The 17,240-nt window shown below is 40.8% G+C and overlaps 1 protein-coding gene across 22 annotated transcripts in view; it reads left to right on the top strand.

The window, feature by feature from the left end:
- Positions 1–430: 430 nt before the first annotated feature.
- The window catches only part of DLGAP1 (DLG associated protein 1), a 401,340-nt gene continuing 384,530 nt past the window's right edge, over positions 431–17,240 (top strand). For 6 of the 22 annotated variants that reach the window (XM_086891410.1, XM_086891381.1, XM_086891403.1 and 3 more), the window contains exons 1-2: positions 594–825; positions 9,593–9,723. The gene's annotated coding sequence lies outside the window, so the exon portion shown is untranslated. Of the gene's footprint in view, positions 826–9,592; positions 9,724–17,240 lie in introns of all 22 variants that reach the window. The other 16 variants (XM_086891436.1, XM_086891366.1, XM_086891464.1 and 13 more) reach the window with 11 other exon arrangements.

The following is a 17,240-nucleotide window of genomic DNA, read 5'->3' as shown; positions in this document are numbered from 1 at the left end:
CACCCCAGCGGTGCGGCCGGGCGCCCCACGCAGGGACAGCGGGGGACCCGCCTGCTTCTGGGGTGCGCCTGTGGCACCCCCGCCTCCAGCAGCAGCCCGGGGAAACGCCGCGGCCCCCGCTCCCCCTCTCCCCGGCTCGCCTGGGACCCCTGCGAGGGCACCGCATCCCAGTCCCACGCGGGGCATCCCCGCTGCCCAGGGGATGCCTCCGGGAGGCATTTTTGGTACAGAAACGCGGGTTGGTTTTTTTTCCAGCTGCTTCCCGCGGGTAGCCCGGGGTTCAACGGAGTCCCGTGGGCCGGAGGCCCTGAGGGTCTTTCCCGAAGGCATGTCCTTGGGAGCGGGCGGGAAGGGCGGCTGGGCGTGCGGGGCTGCTGCGGAGGGGCAGCCCGGTCGCCGCCGTAGTAAGAGAGCTGCTCCTCCGGTGGTTGGGCTGGGAGCGCTGGGCTCCTCCTCCTCGTCCCCCCCAGCAGTGCACAGCCGGGCGTGTGACTGACGAGTCTCCCCCCGTCTATCTTTTTCTTTTTTTTTTTTTTTTTTTTTTTTTTTTTTTCCATGGGTACACACACCGAGACACGCACATGACAGCACTTGGGTGCCAGCGGCGGTGCATCGCCAGGAGGGCTGTGCTTCACTCCGGGCACGCACACACGCGTGCTGCTGCTTCTGCTGCTGCTGCTGCTGCTGCTGCTGCTGCTGGAAGTCTTTCTACACGGGGATTAGCAGCCGCCTCTCGCTCTCTGTATTTCCCTCTTTCTTCTCCCTTCCTTCCCTTTCTCATTCTCTCCCTCAAGCGCCTGACTGACGGACGGCGGGCAGGAAAAGGTAAATGCGGGCGTGCTGTTTGCTGACGATCCGGAGGGGTGATGGTGTTAGCGGCGTGCTGCGCGGTACGCCCTGGGCTCGCCGGGCAGCCTGCCTGCCTCGCCTGCCCTCCCGCCGCGCCGCCGGCTGCCGCCGCTCCCCGACTCTCCGCGGCTCGGCAGATCGATCGCCTTTTGCCGCCAGAGGTTTGGCTTCTCCAGCCCCCCCTGCTCTCTCTCCCCCCCGGGCTGCGAGGGAGAGAGGTTCCCCGCTATTGTGCTGCTCGCACTTAGCCAGGGTTCCGCGGGAGGAGGCTGGCTATTAATTGCTGTCTGCGCGTAAGACGAGAGCGCTTCCCCTGGCAGGGAACGCGGGCATTATTTATTAATCGGGGCCGGAGAGTGGCAACCAGAGGACTCCTCGTCGTCCCCGCGTCGTGTCCCACCTCCCCGTTTGCTGCATCATTCAAATAATGAGTAATTCCTAGCTGGCCTGGTGTAGCGGGTCTCTATCCCCCCATCCGCGGGGGCTCTGCCAGCTTCCTTGGACTGCCGTCCTCCTTTGCCCGGGGGAGCGCCCCCTTCCCCGGGGAGCCTGCGGGCGAGCGGTGCGGGGGCATCGGCCGCGCCGGGTCCTGCCCCGCCGGCCCCCGCAGCCCGCACGGGCTCCGTAAATAGTTGTCGGCACTTGCTCGGGCCGACTTTGTCCCGCGTCCCTCCCTGGTAGGACAAGGACAGCGGGGTGGATATTTGTCCTCCCCCCTCGGAGAAGCCCGCGTGGTGCGGGGATCCCGTGGAACCGAGAGGTCCAGCCCCACCGAGGGGACCGCGTCCCGCCAGACTCGCACGGAGCCCGATCCGGACTTCTATCCCCAGAGGCTCGGGTGCTGGGAGCGTGCTTCAGGCCGGCAGGGGACAGGAGGGAGGCGGTGTAGCGGAGCCTGCCCTCCCGGGCCGCTCGGGCAGCGGAGCTCCCCTGCCGCGGGGAGGGGGCGGCCGGGCCGGGCCGGGCCGGGCAGCGCGCTCCGGGCAGGGCACCCTCCCCGCGGGCCGGCTCCGCTCCAGCGCGGCTCAGGTGTGGCGTTTAGCGGCGAAGAGCTCCGGGGATCGCCCGGGCAGCCCCCGGGGCGGAGGTTAAAGCGCCTCCCGGGAAGGGAGGCCTCCCTCCGCCGTGCCCATCGCTCCCCGGGCAGCGGGACCGGCACCGCCGCTCCCCGCCCTGCGGGTGCCGGAGCGGAGTGGCCCCGGCTGCCGCCGTCCCCCCGTCCCTCCTGCGCTGGGAAGCGAGGCATTTAGCGAGGTCCGTTATGTAATTATGGCTTTTTTTTTTTTCCTTCCCCCCACACCCTCCCCCCCTTTCCTTGTTGCTGTCACTAAACCCGGCTCAGGATGCCGGCAAGGATACGGCTACACCGTGCTTGTTTCTGAAGGAAGCTGATAGTTTTATTTGATCTCGGAGAAAAAAAAAAAAAAAAAAAAAAAAGTAATAATATTTAAGCACTTTGGTTTCACACATGATTGATTTTTGGTTAATCACATCTCATTCATGTTGTTTTCTATACCTGTATACATTTGTACCTAAATGTGCTGTTAAAGACAGAAAGCCAAGGGGAAAAAAAAAAAAAAGAAAGAAAAAAAAAAGAAAGAAAAAAGAGAGATACTAGTAAGAGAAGCAAAATTCGTGAGAACTGTAGTGGGCAGCATACGAAGTTGGCTATTAATTTTTAAAAAAAAAAAAAGTTGTTTAACTTATAGCCTACTTACAAGTGGAAAGGTAGGTGTGCCTGCAGGCATGGTGTATGCTCAGCATGTTGTATTGGATTGTATTTCAGTGTTAATGCACCTTTAAAAAGGCAATGCTAATTCCTGCTCCTGTGTGGGTCTAGTGTAGATGCTTAAAGTATTTCCCCTCCCTTAAAAGACATTGCAAGTTTAAGCATTGCTCACTAATCCAAGAGATCCAGAAGTCCAAAGAGTGCATATTGAAAGATAGGATATATAGTTGAAGATAAAATCACTGCTGATAGTAATGATTACATGAAAGCTAGGAATAGTTAATGGAAACAACATAGTTCCATGTTTTCTTCTGTTACAGCTTACTTGGCTGTCTGATATTGCACATTTCAGATAACTAAAATATTAGGTATTATGTTTCAGATATTAGATAACTAAATTACATATTTCAATTAGGTAACTATTTAAATTAGTATGAAATAATGAAAATATATGTGAGCAAAATACGCTGTTTATTAGAGAGCTTATCAAGTACTTTAAAGGGTGCAGTCGTGTTTCATTACATATATATATATATATATGTGTGTGTGTGTATGTATATCATACTGATTTACAGTTTTCTTTTACTTCACCAGAACTCTACATAGTTTAATTCAAGGCTCATTCTGTCTGTCTCTTGTGGGATTAACTCTTGGAAGCATATCAATGTAATCTGTTTGCGTTAAGCCTTGCAATGTTCTTTCTGTAAAGGTGGTGCATCTCAGTGCAGCTCTGGCTAGTGATGTTTCTACCTGGAAATACAAAAAGAACTGCATAAATAATTCATGAGATAGTGTAATAAATGAAGGTAAATCCCACACCACGGAAGAGTAGTATGGGAGGAAGAATCCATGGAATTTTTTCATTGTCATCTTCGCCCTGTTCTCACACCATAGAGTAACTAAAATTTTCACCCAAATTGGAAGAGACAGATGCAATGCCCTGAGACTGGCATTGCCGTTTTAAGTAGATGAGATTTCAAGGTACTTTAAAGTGAGATAGTTTATTCAGCCCTTAATCTCTGTAACCAAACTTGATTTTTACTGCCTCTGTTGTATTATCTCTCAAGATTTAAGAAAGCTATTTTTGTCAGGGGCATGTAATTAATACTTGTTCTCCTCTTATGCCAAATTTTGCACTTGTGCATAAAGCTCATCCAAAGGAACCTGAAAAGTGGATCTCCATGGTAACGAGAGAGATTGAGAGAGAGAGAGAGAGAGATAGGATTTTCTCCCTCACCATAGGTCAAGACCAGACGCCTACCCATTCCTTAACTTGTAGCAGCATTCATTGGCACCTTCCTCTCTGTGGTTATTTTGCCTCCTGGCGTGTGCTTTTACTGTTGCCTCATGCTTCCAGAGTGAGAACAGTGCTACGCTGGATGAGCACAGCTTCTGTGTTTCTCCCTGCCCTAATCCTCCCTTCTGCTTGCATTATATTTAAGTGCTTCTATACCTATATGATTTTACAGTGGGACTTTGGGAAATAGCTTGTTTTCCCCACCAAATTTTTGTTTTGAAGACCTGTCTTGTCTCTAACTCTGTGTAATAGCTGACAGAACCTCACTCATTAGTCCTCTTTAGATGAAAGTGTGTTCATCTCCTTTTTCTCTATTATTTGTCTGTGCTGCTTTTGGAGTTTTAGATGATTCACAGCAGTAAAAGCAGTCAACTTCTTCTCACCTGGGACCAGGGCTGAATTTAATTTTTCTCAGTCAGCATGTGAGATGTGATGCCAGGGTTACTGGCATCAGGGTTACTGTTTAGAGATGTTCAGCATAGAAAGCCTTTTTTTTCTTTTTTTTTTTTTTTTTTCCCTAACTCTGTCATTACAGAGCAGCAATATGGAACTATTCTTTCTGGGGGAATCACTGGTGGTTTTTTTCCCTTTCTCTTCTTTGAAGAGCTGTCCACCTAGACTGTCTCTTCCTAAGTTTAGAAGAAGTGAACACATTTTTTTCTAGATGATCCTGTAGCCAGATACTTAAAACTTTCACTGAGGAATGTAACATATTTTCTATTTCCATTCTCCTTTCTGTTCTCGGTTTTTGCTCTCATGAGAGGATACCAACCAAATGGCTTTTTAAATGGCTCCCTTAGGCTGCTGGTGCACCAGGTCTCTCTGGGCATATTTCCAGCTCTTTTGCCTTTCCCTGTGACATATCTTGGGATAATTTGAAAACATCTGCTAAAGCAACCATCTTAATATAAGACAGCAGTCATCATTTGTCACTGAGCAATATGTCATTTGTGGCTCTCTAATTGGAAGACAGATGCTGATGCTGACTTTGGCCTTCTTAACTTGTCTAGTTGGCAGATTGTAGAAACACTTTGCACTGCTTTGATATCACACAGTGTATTTCTTCTTTTCTGTATCTCTGTGTTTCTTAAAGAATTGCCTGTGCCATTTGAAAATCTGCTCAAGAAACCATAATGATGGCAGCTAGTATATTCATAATCTGGCTTTCCAAGTAAATTTGACTTTATGCATCTCTCCAGTGTCTTCTGGCTAGATGAAAGCCATTTTTAAATAGTTGCCTGTGTAGCTTTTTCTTTGGCCTTTGTATATGAATAATTTCTGATCTCTTGCTGCTTGATGCCCTGTATTGGTGGCATTTCAATGAATGTCATTCGTTCCAGTTGTTTCTCTCTTTTTGAAAATTTAGCATCACCTTTAGCTAACTAAAGAGGTTCTTCATCTTCTGATTTCTTATGGTGGGGAAACCAAGGATTTGAGAAATGAGCTATCTCTGTGAAGGAAATGTACACTTCTAGATGCCTAGAATCCAGGCTTTGAACCTCAGTTGCCATGGTTTAGGTGACAAAAGCATGTGTCATCAGCTCCCAGCCAAAGATCTCAGTAGTTACAGATGGTGTCTTATATCTAGAAGGTGATTTTTTTAAGCTTTGTGGGTTAGTTTTGATTGTAGGTTGCAGTAGCTTGAGTTGACTTGCAACATCTTACAGGTTTGAGCATTTTAATATCCTGATGTGGTGACTACTGGATCAAGTCAAGGATTTCTTGATTTTTTTTTTCTGTTGTGGAAAAGAGAGATAAGAGGGTGAGGATCCTCAAAGATTTTGTTCATCAATTGTGCTTAAAAGCCTATTAATTGTTCTGGGTGTACATCCTCTCTGAAGGTATTTCAGAGAATGTGTTGATAGGATGGCAGCCGAGTTACTTTTTCGAATAAAGGGAGTGGTTTTTTTCAGCCAGCTTCCAGAGTGTGACTTCAGTTGCTAATTCTGTGCTTGTACACACTTTATTCTGTGTGTCTGTTTAGTTTTGCAAGTGGAACAGGATGATGTATCTGACTGGAGGTCAATAACAATAAGGGACAATGATTAGCAGTCTTACCTACCTTTGTCATGGTAACTTAAGTTTTAGCAGTGTGCATCCAGCATTGTAAATCAACATTGAGAATTACTATCTCACTACTGCTCTGTGTGTTTCTTTTGTCTTGTCATCAGGGAAAAAAAAAAAAAAAGGGAAGGAAAAGATTAAATGAAGAAAAGGATTCAAGAAGGGTGGACCTGAAATGGAGGTGTCTGCTTTGTGGTAGTGGTCTCAACAGCATCTTTTCATTTATAGCTGCTCAACAGACAGTGTGTAGTTGCCTTTGTCCAGCCAGAAGTATTGAGAGTCAGTGTACACGGATGCAAGGTGTCTCTCAAATGTCCAAAGTATGTGAGAATCTCTGTCCTCTTTCCATCCTGCAGCAGGAAGAATTTTAGAGTCCCTACAGCATACCGTTCACATAGGGTGACTTTCATTTCATGGTTCATAGAGGAATGAAGCTTTTGGTTCTGTGGTGGTGGAATTGCATTGATGCAAGTGTTTCACAAGGGCTTCAGAGATCCTTTGTTCTCATCAGTCTGTGTCTTCAGGCTATCTACTGCTTTGGCATCATGCTCAGGGTGTGGTTTGGTTCTTAAAAGGTGTCAACTGTTTTGCATCTGGTTTACCTCCGTAATGTTGTAGGATTTTTCTTCTCTTTTCTATATTTTTGTGTGTGTGAGAGACTGCATTTTAGAACATCACTAAATTCTGTTATCAGAAGTAATGGTGTCATTTTCTAAGAACATACCATAGGACTGGATCTGAGCAGCTGATCTCCTGAAAAGTGTGCGTTCCCAAGATGGGGATTGCAGTTTATGATCTTTAAGGTCCCTTCCAACCCAAAATATTCTATGGTTCTGTGACTCACCTCGCTGTTCCTTCTAACTCATCTTTACTTGCAGACAAGTGCTTACTGCCAAATTTATATACAATTTTGTAAATAATATTGATGAATATCCCGATGGCAAAGTAGAATTATAAGAGAAAAAGATGATCAAGGAAGGAATGAAAGAGGTAGAATTAGGAGAATTCATTGTTATTTCATATAAATTAAGTATTGCAAACATTGTCAAAACAATTTTGATTTAATGAACGGCAATTCTACAATTCTATCGATGGAAGAACTGTACAACCATAAAATGTAATATTTGAGAAGATGATTAAAATAATTTTCTGAGGAAGATATCCCAAATATCTAGATGGCATCTGTCCTTTAATAACAGGAGCAAAGTACGGCTAGTGATTATAGATTGGTGATACTTTGAAAAGTATCATATATATATATCATTGTATGAAATTAATTATTCTAGAAGAACAGATGAAATATCTGTTTAGGAAACACTGTAAATTTTAGTGAAAAAGATAGATTTCTTAAAAATTTTGATATGGATATCTACATGATAATGTAAACTCAAGTGGAATTATAAACTGGAGATGAAACCTTTTTCTCACACATTTGGATCTCGCTCTTCCTTGGACAAAGAACCAATGCAGGTTTCTTTTCTTAGCAACAACAACATAACAAAAGAAACAAGCTACTGATATTGCACTAGTAGAGACTACTGAATGGTATTCAAATCCTGTTAGCTCAGAAAAAAAAAATTAATTCCTGAAATACTAGAAACTTATTTGTGTAAAAATTATAGTTACATCTTCCCCTTTGTTTTGTTTTTGGGTTTTCTGGGGGTCAGGGATAGCTACTTCAAATATGACATTGTTTGTAGAGCTGTTTCAATATCTGTGTAATGTCCTTTACAGAGTTGCAGTGACGTGGTAGTTGAGGAGCATTCACTTCACCTTGGGTAGAAACATTAGTTGGAATTTCTGTACATAACCTGCAAATCTATGTGGTGTTTCTTATCATACTGTGACGGGTGTGTGGGCTAGCTTCCATAATTATTTGTATGGTGTTCTACATCTTCATAGCATGATATAAATGTCCCTACTGGGAATCCTCATGCTGTGTTTTACAGGGAGAGTTATACAGCAGAATTATATATGAACAAAAGTTAAATATAAGGACGTTCTGCAGTATTCAAGTACTTTGGTCATTTCCTAAGCAGGTAGTACATGAGGAACTTCTAGAATCTGTGCAGTGTGCTGCAAAATAATTAATGTGTTATGTTAAATTACTTTCCAGAGGATGTTTTTGACAGAATCAAGGCAAAATATGGGAGTATACTGAAGTTCTTGACCTGATCCTTTGCTCTTTATGCTGATAGGAATTTTGAGCATGAACTGCAGGAGCAGGCTGCTGCCCTCTATGAGATGTTAAATGTTGAGCACAGTTAGTCAGGCCCATATTGGAGGTTTTTTTTAATGTGAAAAAATGCTGAAATGCAGTAGCAACACTTGAGTGTGTTACACTTGTAGAACCCTTCTAGAGACAGAAATATTTGTGAAGAGATTACTCAAAGATCACAGAATTTCTACAGGACCTAGGAGAAATGAATTTGTGTCATGTTTCTTCATTCTAAATTTCTGGTCCCTCTATGACAACACACAGCAAAGCATGGTGAGAGAAAGATGAAGGTTCATCTTAGTGCTCACTTCAGTTTCTTTAGGAATGAAAAAGAGATTTTGAGTAAAAAGAGAAGAAAATTTCCCAATAATCAGTTTTTCCAGCATACTTTGCACATTTTTAGAAACTCCTAATATGCTTTACTATTTAACTTTCTCTGTAGTTTGCTTTGAGATGCTGTAGGACCAAAAATAACTGGTCCATTCTCCCAAGTACTTACAGTCCCTCAAGAACAGAGAAACTGATATATAGGAAAGCCTACAAATGTAAATGTTATTTGTTAAAAAGCTTCAATATTATTATTATTCTGTAATGGTGTCATGCTAAAGTTTCTTTTCATATTTAAAATACTACATAATTCAGATCAAATGCTGCCAGTGGTCTGTGCACAGTTCCCAGGGATCTCTGTGCAATGTCTCTCTCATGAAAGAAAAAATGCTTTAACCTGAGGCTACCGCAGAAAACCCCAGTATTTTATTTTATTGCAAATTAAGAGATACCGATTAATAAATTGTACATCGATTTTTTTTTTTTCCTGGTGCAACTGTGATTCTTGTTTGTTTTTATACAGACCTGGGATCACTGATTATTTGTGGTATAGTTAATTAATTAATTAATTAATTGATGAGTTTGCCAGATCTAGTTTAGCCTTTCTGGCTTTGTTGGCATACAGAGTCCTTGCAGCTGATTTATATATATATGGGTTTGAACAGATGCTGAATGAGGCAGTGTCCTGGTTTTGATAAATTTGGTTTTTTGGGTTTGTTTTTTTTTTATTGATTTGTATTAAAATATGAACATCAGGTTAACTCTAGTTTTACATGTACATGAGAGCCTTGTGCTACTGTAGAACATAAATGATTTCAGTTTTATCTGATGATTTTGCCTTAATGTTTAGTCTAACCATAAACTGCTCTGAACTCATCTTTCCCTCCATATCTAGCTCATGGCAGCTACTGCCCACGTTAGCAATATGCTCAATAGATGTGGATTACCTCTTCAGGCTCATATATACTTTGAATTTAAGTCAGGATTGATTTTTTTGATGGGGATTTTTTTTTTCCTCAACCACCAGGGGAACAGAAGTGAGTGAATGAGATCCCTGTAAACTCCCTTATTCCTGATGTTGATCTCTCCCTGCTCTTTGGTTTTCTAGGCTGAAGAGAAGATGAGATTAGCTGTTCAGGCACATGGGACACTTTAAAGAGTTTTTGTTGCCTTTCTGGTGGAAGCAATGAGGACTTCAAGGAGGAAAGGTGAATTCCTTTCTGGAAGGTGTTGAAGGCAGTAAGTGCACTCCTCATTCACATCTCAGGGCTGAAGAGGCCACTCTAGCTATTGTCATTGGGTGGCCTGGAGAACAAGAATTTATAGACCTGGGGTCTTAAGTCACTAGCAGACTGCACAAAGCCCAGGTCAGTCAGAACTACGGTGGTGCTCACTTGACTGCATACAGGGCAGACCCAGCTGTCACAAAGTCTGCTTCTCAGGAGTAGTCACTCAGTGGCTGTATTATTAGCCAGTTTTTCTGCATAGTCGTGGTGGTTGACCAGAAGTTTGGGGGCACCAGTGTCACAGTTAGACTGCACTCATATTTTTGATAACAGTAAACACTCCATACTCTTGGTAAAGGAAATAGTATTGATGCAGGCAGACATGTGCCCTCTACAGAGTGTACGTAGCCAATATGTTATTTAGTATATCACGTTATATGGCTGAATAAATAAATACAAGATGCCTATAATAGATCTGAATTGCAAAATCTAATATGATAATGCTTTTCCCACCACTAGCAGAGCTCAGTAATTTATTACTACAATTTGGTGTCGTGGATATGATTCATTCTATTTTAGGGGATGCAAACAAATTGCTTTACATTCGTGTAGTTATTATTCAAAGCTGAATGTAGGCTTTGTGTGACACTGAGATTCTTGAAAAAAAATATATTTATTTTGTTTATATATGTTTGAGGAGGGGGAAAATTTTTTTTCAGCACATACTATTTAATCATCAGAAAATGCTTAATTTGGTGATCAAGAGGACAAAAACAGTTCTTGATCCTGTTGAATTTCAATGACAAATCATGCTGGAGATGAACTGGGTCTTCCCAACATTTGATACTAAACCTGTGTGTAACTCAAATACTTAGTTTCTTCCCAGTTTGTTCATCTGTAATATGATTTTTTTTTTTTTAATTAAGCTCAGCTACCTGCTATGTCTTTTGTGTTGGTAAAAGTTAAACCATGGTATTAGAAAGAAAATGTTTAAATACATTGATCAGTATGTGTGCTGCACATCTTATCTGTTTAAAATAGATAAATAATGAAAAAAAATTCATTTCACTTCCCCCTTTGAATTTGCAGCTTAGTCATGGATTGTTGCCTGCAATTTTATGGAGCCTAATCATGTAGTCCTTCTTTAATAGATTCTGTTATTATCATTACAATATACCACCTAAAGTAAGTAAATTAATTCAGTGGAGTCTCTCTGGAGCTAAGTTTGTGTGTGTGCTGGAAAATTAAGTGTGGCAAACATAGTATTAATGGTTATTTTGTTAAGCATTTTCTTAGAGTTTGCGTGGACATATTTTGAGAAGCAGGATTAATTTTTTGTATTTATTGCTAGGTCAAATACTTTTTGAAAGTAGGATCAAATGAGTCATGCTTTATCTAACAACTACTTTTAAATAATTCTGTTTGTGCTGATAAATAAATGCAAAATTAAACAAAATATATACTGAACAAAAAACAGTGGGAAAAAAAACCCTCAAAACTGTGTATTTTATCTAAATAGACTACATCTTGTTCCTCTTTGTGTACCAGCTGGATAGCTTTGGTAGAAAACAGAAATGTATTTGCGACAGGGTTTATTTCAGTAGATGGTAAGTGCAGAAAACTGGGTTTGTGACTGGTGTGTTTACAGGGAGGTAAGTGGGATGAAAGCAGGAATGGATTTGACTTAGTGCTAGATTCAAGTAGGTGGAAATGTGAGTAACACAAAGCCAAATGAAAACCTGTTTTGGTTATGTAATTTCTTTTCTTCAGCATCTACTATTTGGAGATTTTTTAGAATTTGCCTCACCCTGGACTGTTTGGGTTTTGGGTTTTTTTTGAGGAAGAGGGAGATAGAAGTTAATCATCTGGACAGTGGAACATACAGCAACTGGAGGGAAGAAAAGACAGACAAAAACACCCAGAACAAACCAATAAAAAACTCAAGGTCTTCACTTAACAATAGTTTCCTTAGCCAATTAAGGAATGAATTTGAAATTTAGGGCCGTAAGGCTTAGCACATAGAACATGAAGCCTCAGAGTAGTCTCTGAGAAAAGCAAGAGCAGAATGTGGGTATGAAATGTCTTAATGCATATCACAACTGGCAAATCATTTGTGGAGGTCAGGACACAGTAATACATGAGGTGTGTTCTCTTGTCTCCTCCTCAGTGACCGATACAATATTGCCATCCCTGCTGCAGTAACAACATTGTCATTATTTATTTGGTAGTAATGAGTCTTGAGTTTAGCAAGGAGAAATGAGTTCACAGGAAAATTGTTTCTCATAACAGAAAATCACATCACACTGAAGTAGTACAGATAATTTCAGAGTTTTTCTTGCCAACTTTGTTGCAAGTGAACACATAATTTGAATTAATTTTATAGCATAATGAAGATATATAACCAAGGACAAAGATTAAACAATTTAAAGTTATGCTTTTAGATCTGCAAATATTGACACTTATTTATAACATCAGTTCCAAATGCATTTCCTGTTTCAGATATGATAAACAGACTTTTCCTACTTTCAGGCCATGTCTGGTAATACAAGGGAAAATAGCACAGTAATTTGGAACAGTAACATTGAAAAAAATGTTTCAGTCTTAAATGAACTGTAACATGCTGCATATTCCCCAAATAATTACCTAGTAGATGAAGTCAAGACAGATTAAAATACACTTCTTGTTCTAAATTATAATTAATTCTCCATTGTATTTGTCAATAGTCTGAATTGCAATTTATAATAAATTTTCCAACTATCCTGTAAGGTCAAGCACTATTGCAAGCTTTTTTTCTGGCAGAATGGTATCTTTTGTGCCTGTGAGAGTTCAAGGATCTTCTGGACAAAGCTCTTAGTTACATGATTTGGTTTTAGGTGGTCCTGCAGGGAGTTGGTCTTGATGATATTTGTTGATCCCTTCAAACTTGAGACACTCTATGATCTTAGATTGGGCAAAATCAGAACACACTTTGAAATAAAAAGCGGACTTAAACGGCTCCAGATTTCAACATCTTCAGCAAGGTGCATAAAGAGAACCCTGTACATAATCCATCATAGCCTGGTGAAGCCTCTAATGTATACACATAAATTTTTTATTGTTAAAAGTATCTCATGGTTGAGCATAGCTAGAATAATCCATAGGAGCCTGACCTGCTCCTCATTGAAGTCTGTGGCTCACACTGTGAATGTAGTGTCTGTCATTTCCTTAAGCAGGCATTGGATTGTGTCAATACATGAGCACAAAGATCACTTCTCTTTTTTTTTTTCAACTTTGAGACCTGCTGGGATATTGCACTTGACAATGTTATCTGCTAAATGCTTTGCTTTTCAACATGAATCGTTTGAAAGGCAGACTTTATACAGCTACTTGGTCTCCTTTGTGTGTGGTTAATATTTGTGGGGGTTTAGACATTGTGTGTGCACAGAAATGACACTTTTGAAGGGACAAAAAGGGTTCAAAAAGTTGAATGTGCATGGATAACTGAAATCCTACTTCAGGCTTGACTTTTTACTTTGTAGAGAGATATTCCAGGTCTCTTTCAAAGAAAAACTTAATTCCCCCTTGGTAAACCTGCACATAGCCTAGGTTTTATCTCTGTCTCATGCTAGATATATGTGTAGTACTTAACAGAGGTTGAAGTAGCACATGGGATCATCTAAGCTGACTTGAATTTTACATACAGAGGATGGAAACTGGCAGTTAAGCTAAATGTTGGAAGATAAAGACATTATCTCTCCCACTAAGGATCCATAGTCATCAAGACTGTCAAATTCATTTGTGTGTCAATTACAGTTTCAGAGGTGAAAAGTCAGACTGCTTTTCAAGACAAGTTTTTCTAATTAGAGTAATGAATGTTTGATTAATATTCCATTAGTAATACATTATAATTATACCCTGATGGGCTGTCACTTTAAGTACGTACAGGGTAAGATCACAGATGCATTTTTATGTTGTTATGCCTTTGTCAGCTTTAGTTCCCATCAACAGTCAGCTTTATGCAGATGCTCGCTGAAATATTTCAGAAATACATTTTGTCCATAAGCCTGTTAAATGATGCTACACGTCTGCTTTGTGGGTCAATGCCTATCTCTTGCTTTGTTTAACATTTCATCAGGGTTCTATGCTTTGACATTCACTAGATTGAGCTTGCAGAGAGAAACTTTGCTATTCAGGAAATATAATGTGTGAGGAGAATCCTGATTACTAACTGTGAATAAATCCAAATCAGGAAATAACAGCAACTTCGTAGAACTATGGTGGAAAATCTTTGAAATTCTGGAGGTTTGAAACATTTCCCTACAGTTACAGGTTTTGTGAGATCCATGCAATTAATACTCAGAATCCCTGAGTTAATGTCATGTGTCTCCCTGAGGGTGACAGTGGCATTCAAGGTAGCTCTGAGGGATGAGAGCTTCCAACGCTTTCCAGCGAACCTCGGGGTCTTTGCCTTTTAAAGCAGCTCTGGCACTCATTGCTGACTGTGGGCATCCTGACATATGAGGCATATTAAGAGGGAATGGGGGAAAAAGGACTGGATGTGATGCTACAAATCACACAGCAGAATGCTGGACAGGACAGAGGGGGAATGTCTGGATGCACATCTGACCGAACTCTCCTTTTTTTCCTCCTTGCATTGTTTTCTATTCAGGCTAGATCAGAAGACATTTTTTTGTATTGCAACTTTTACATTTGGCTGAAAGCATGTGTCACTGGGGAAGAATGAAACTTTCTTTCACAGTTGAAGAAAGGAAACCTAATTGATACTGGCATACATGTTTATATGAACCATGTGTTAATTACTGGGTAATTATTTGGGTTGCAAATGAACAGAGACATTCTCCAGTTGTATATGCGTGCGTGCTGTAGTGTATATAGCAACAATTGCAGTATTTGAATACTTCATTCATTCTGGACTGAATTTTTTTCCAACACTTTTAATCTTGGAACATTTTTATGATACTAAATAATGTATTTTTAAAACTTAACAGAACTACTTTTTTATTTTTATTTTTTTTTAATAGTATCATTAGGGATACAAGATTCCAAGAAGTTAAGAACTATAGTGCAATGTGGTCTAACTCTTGGAACAATGAAGGAATGAGTTACTGTAGAGGACTGTTGCCCTTTCTGTGTCCAGCTGCAAATCTGTGAGAAGAGCTTTGCAATTAGCTTTTGTAAATACTAGCTGACAGCAGAGGAGGGTTTGAGACTTTGGTATCCTGGGCTCCGCTCCAAGTTCTGGAATGAAATACACTTCAGTGACTGCATATCTCCTTGCCCCTGTCTCATCTGTCTCCCCTAGCTTGACTGCTTTGTCTCCTCATCTTGACTCATGTTCGCTCTGTGTGCACCATGCTTCTTACTGCCTCTTTTCTGCATTATGGAAAATGCTGCTTCTGTCATGCTTTCCATAAAGCATGGATGGAGAAGGCACTAGAAACAGTACATTTCAATCTCATTTTTAGCATTCATGCAGTTGTGCCCCACTGAACAGCGAAAAGCAATGACAAAGTCTCCTACTCATCTGTGGATCCAGGTGTGTTCGGTGACTGTTGCAGGTGGAGCATGTTCTGTGGGACTGGGGTACAAAGAGGAGATTTATTTCAGCTTCTAATGTACTCCTGCTGGGTGAGATGAACAGCAGAATTCTAAGGCTACATTTTTGTGAGTTTTATTGCTTTCAAGCCAGAGCAACCCTGTTGCCCTATTTTTAAAAATGGGAGCGGTAGCGTTTCAGTGAGATATTTTTAAGAATTTAACTTCAACAAAACTTTTTTATTTAAAACTCATATGCTCAGATGTATCTCAGCTGCCCTTCTAAAAAAGTTTAACAGCTTCAGAGTTGTAATGCAAGGACAACCCAGGCATTTTCAGTTCATTTGTAACTCAGATTATTTCACATTTTTTATTTGAACAATATTAGGAAAAGGATTAAATCTGAACTAAGATCAGTCGCTCTATGGCGGTAGCTGGGGCTGGAGAGACGCATCCAGCTGCCATTTAAGGTGGGTTTCCTGTTCATAGGGGAGATTCTTTTACCAGGAACTTACTGGTAGGATGTCATAGATGACTCAGGACTGTGCAGAGTCTCTGCCACTTACATGGAGCTGCTTTCAAGGACAGTATAGGTCCATAATTTAGCAGTGGATGGTGCTAACTACTCACAGGGAATTAGAATCCAGAGGTAGAGCTGAAAAGTGCTTTGGTGGACATGGCAGCAGGAGAAACCTGACCAGGAAAGGCAATTTCAACTTCCTGTTAACAGGAGTTACCAGGACCTTTCATAAAAAAAACAACAACAAAAAAAACCAACTTCTTATGGCAGTGAGCCGAGAAATTGAGATCTGAACTCAAAAGCAATTAATTAGGCTTGTTTGGGGAAAAGATGACATAGCTGTTTGGAAAAGCACTCTTAGGAAGGTGAATGTGACCTTAGAAATCAACTGATGTGCTCAGTTTTATATCCCATTAAGTGGATATAACAGAGGAGATTTTGCTTTAGAGATGTACAATGTAGAGATGTACACTCCATGATATACCAGCAGAAAACTGCACAGGGTATTTCCACGTTATTAGGAGTAAAGCTGGCCTTGTGACAGGAAACACTTGTAATTCAAGAGAATGTTCAATGAATGGATTCCCTCTTTAAAAGAGAGGATAAATGTTACTAAATACTGCCGTTTCTTTGTGGAATTGTATTGGAGAAACTGCAGCAGTGCCCAAAAGGATAAGGAATCAAAGAAAGTGCTTGATGGTTGCTGTGTATGTATGATGGACTTGAATATATTCATCATCAGCTGATATAGCCTCCAGTTTTTAGTTTTCTGATGCCAAATGATGATCTGCTAAAAACTCTAGTGTTCTTAAAACAGTGCTGTCTTAAGGTTGTGCTGGTAGCTTCATCTCCTCATATATTTCCTCATTTTTCCAGTTTGAAATGTCATTTTTAATTTTTAAACAATTTTCTGTGGTTTTGTTGTAGTAAATACGTACTTAAAATAGGCTTGAAATTGTTTTAAAGAATTTAAAATTCTCCTTCAATCATTGTTAGTAGTTGAACAGAAGAATTCGTTAACTTGATTCGATCAGATCTGTGCTCCTTAGTGCAATGAAATCAAATGTAATCTAACATCAGCTTCTTCATATAGGATGAGTAATGAGATTGTTTGTTTTCACCTAAACAGGATGAATTTTTTTTAATTGTTATTTTAGCTTTTATTTTCCATTGCAATTCTTTGCACAGAAATTATGTATGTTACTCATGTTTTAGAGGTCTCTTGGTGGAGAGTACTGTTTATTCAATGGCTAATCTTCTTCTTTTCCCAACTGCATCATATAAATGTTACTCATCTTCAGTATCACCATGTTTCTCAAATCATATTCACAGCTAAAATACTCTCATAACGGTGACACCAAACACACTGTGTATTTCAGTGTCTTGAGATAATACTAGTGCTATCTGTAAAGTAATATTTCCCATTCTCAGATGAAAAGCTCTGGAGACTTGTATGTGGTGAGTGGGAAACTGTG

This window comes from Cyanistes caeruleus, chromosome 1 (assembly GCF_971803275.1).
Source record: "Cyanistes caeruleus chromosome 1, bCyaCae1.hap1.1, whole genome shotgun sequence".
NCBI lineage: Eukaryota > Metazoa > Chordata > Aves > Passeriformes > Paridae > Cyanistes > Cyanistes caeruleus.
Note: the sequence above shows the minus strand (reverse complement) of the source record. Positions and strands in the feature narration are given on the sequence as shown.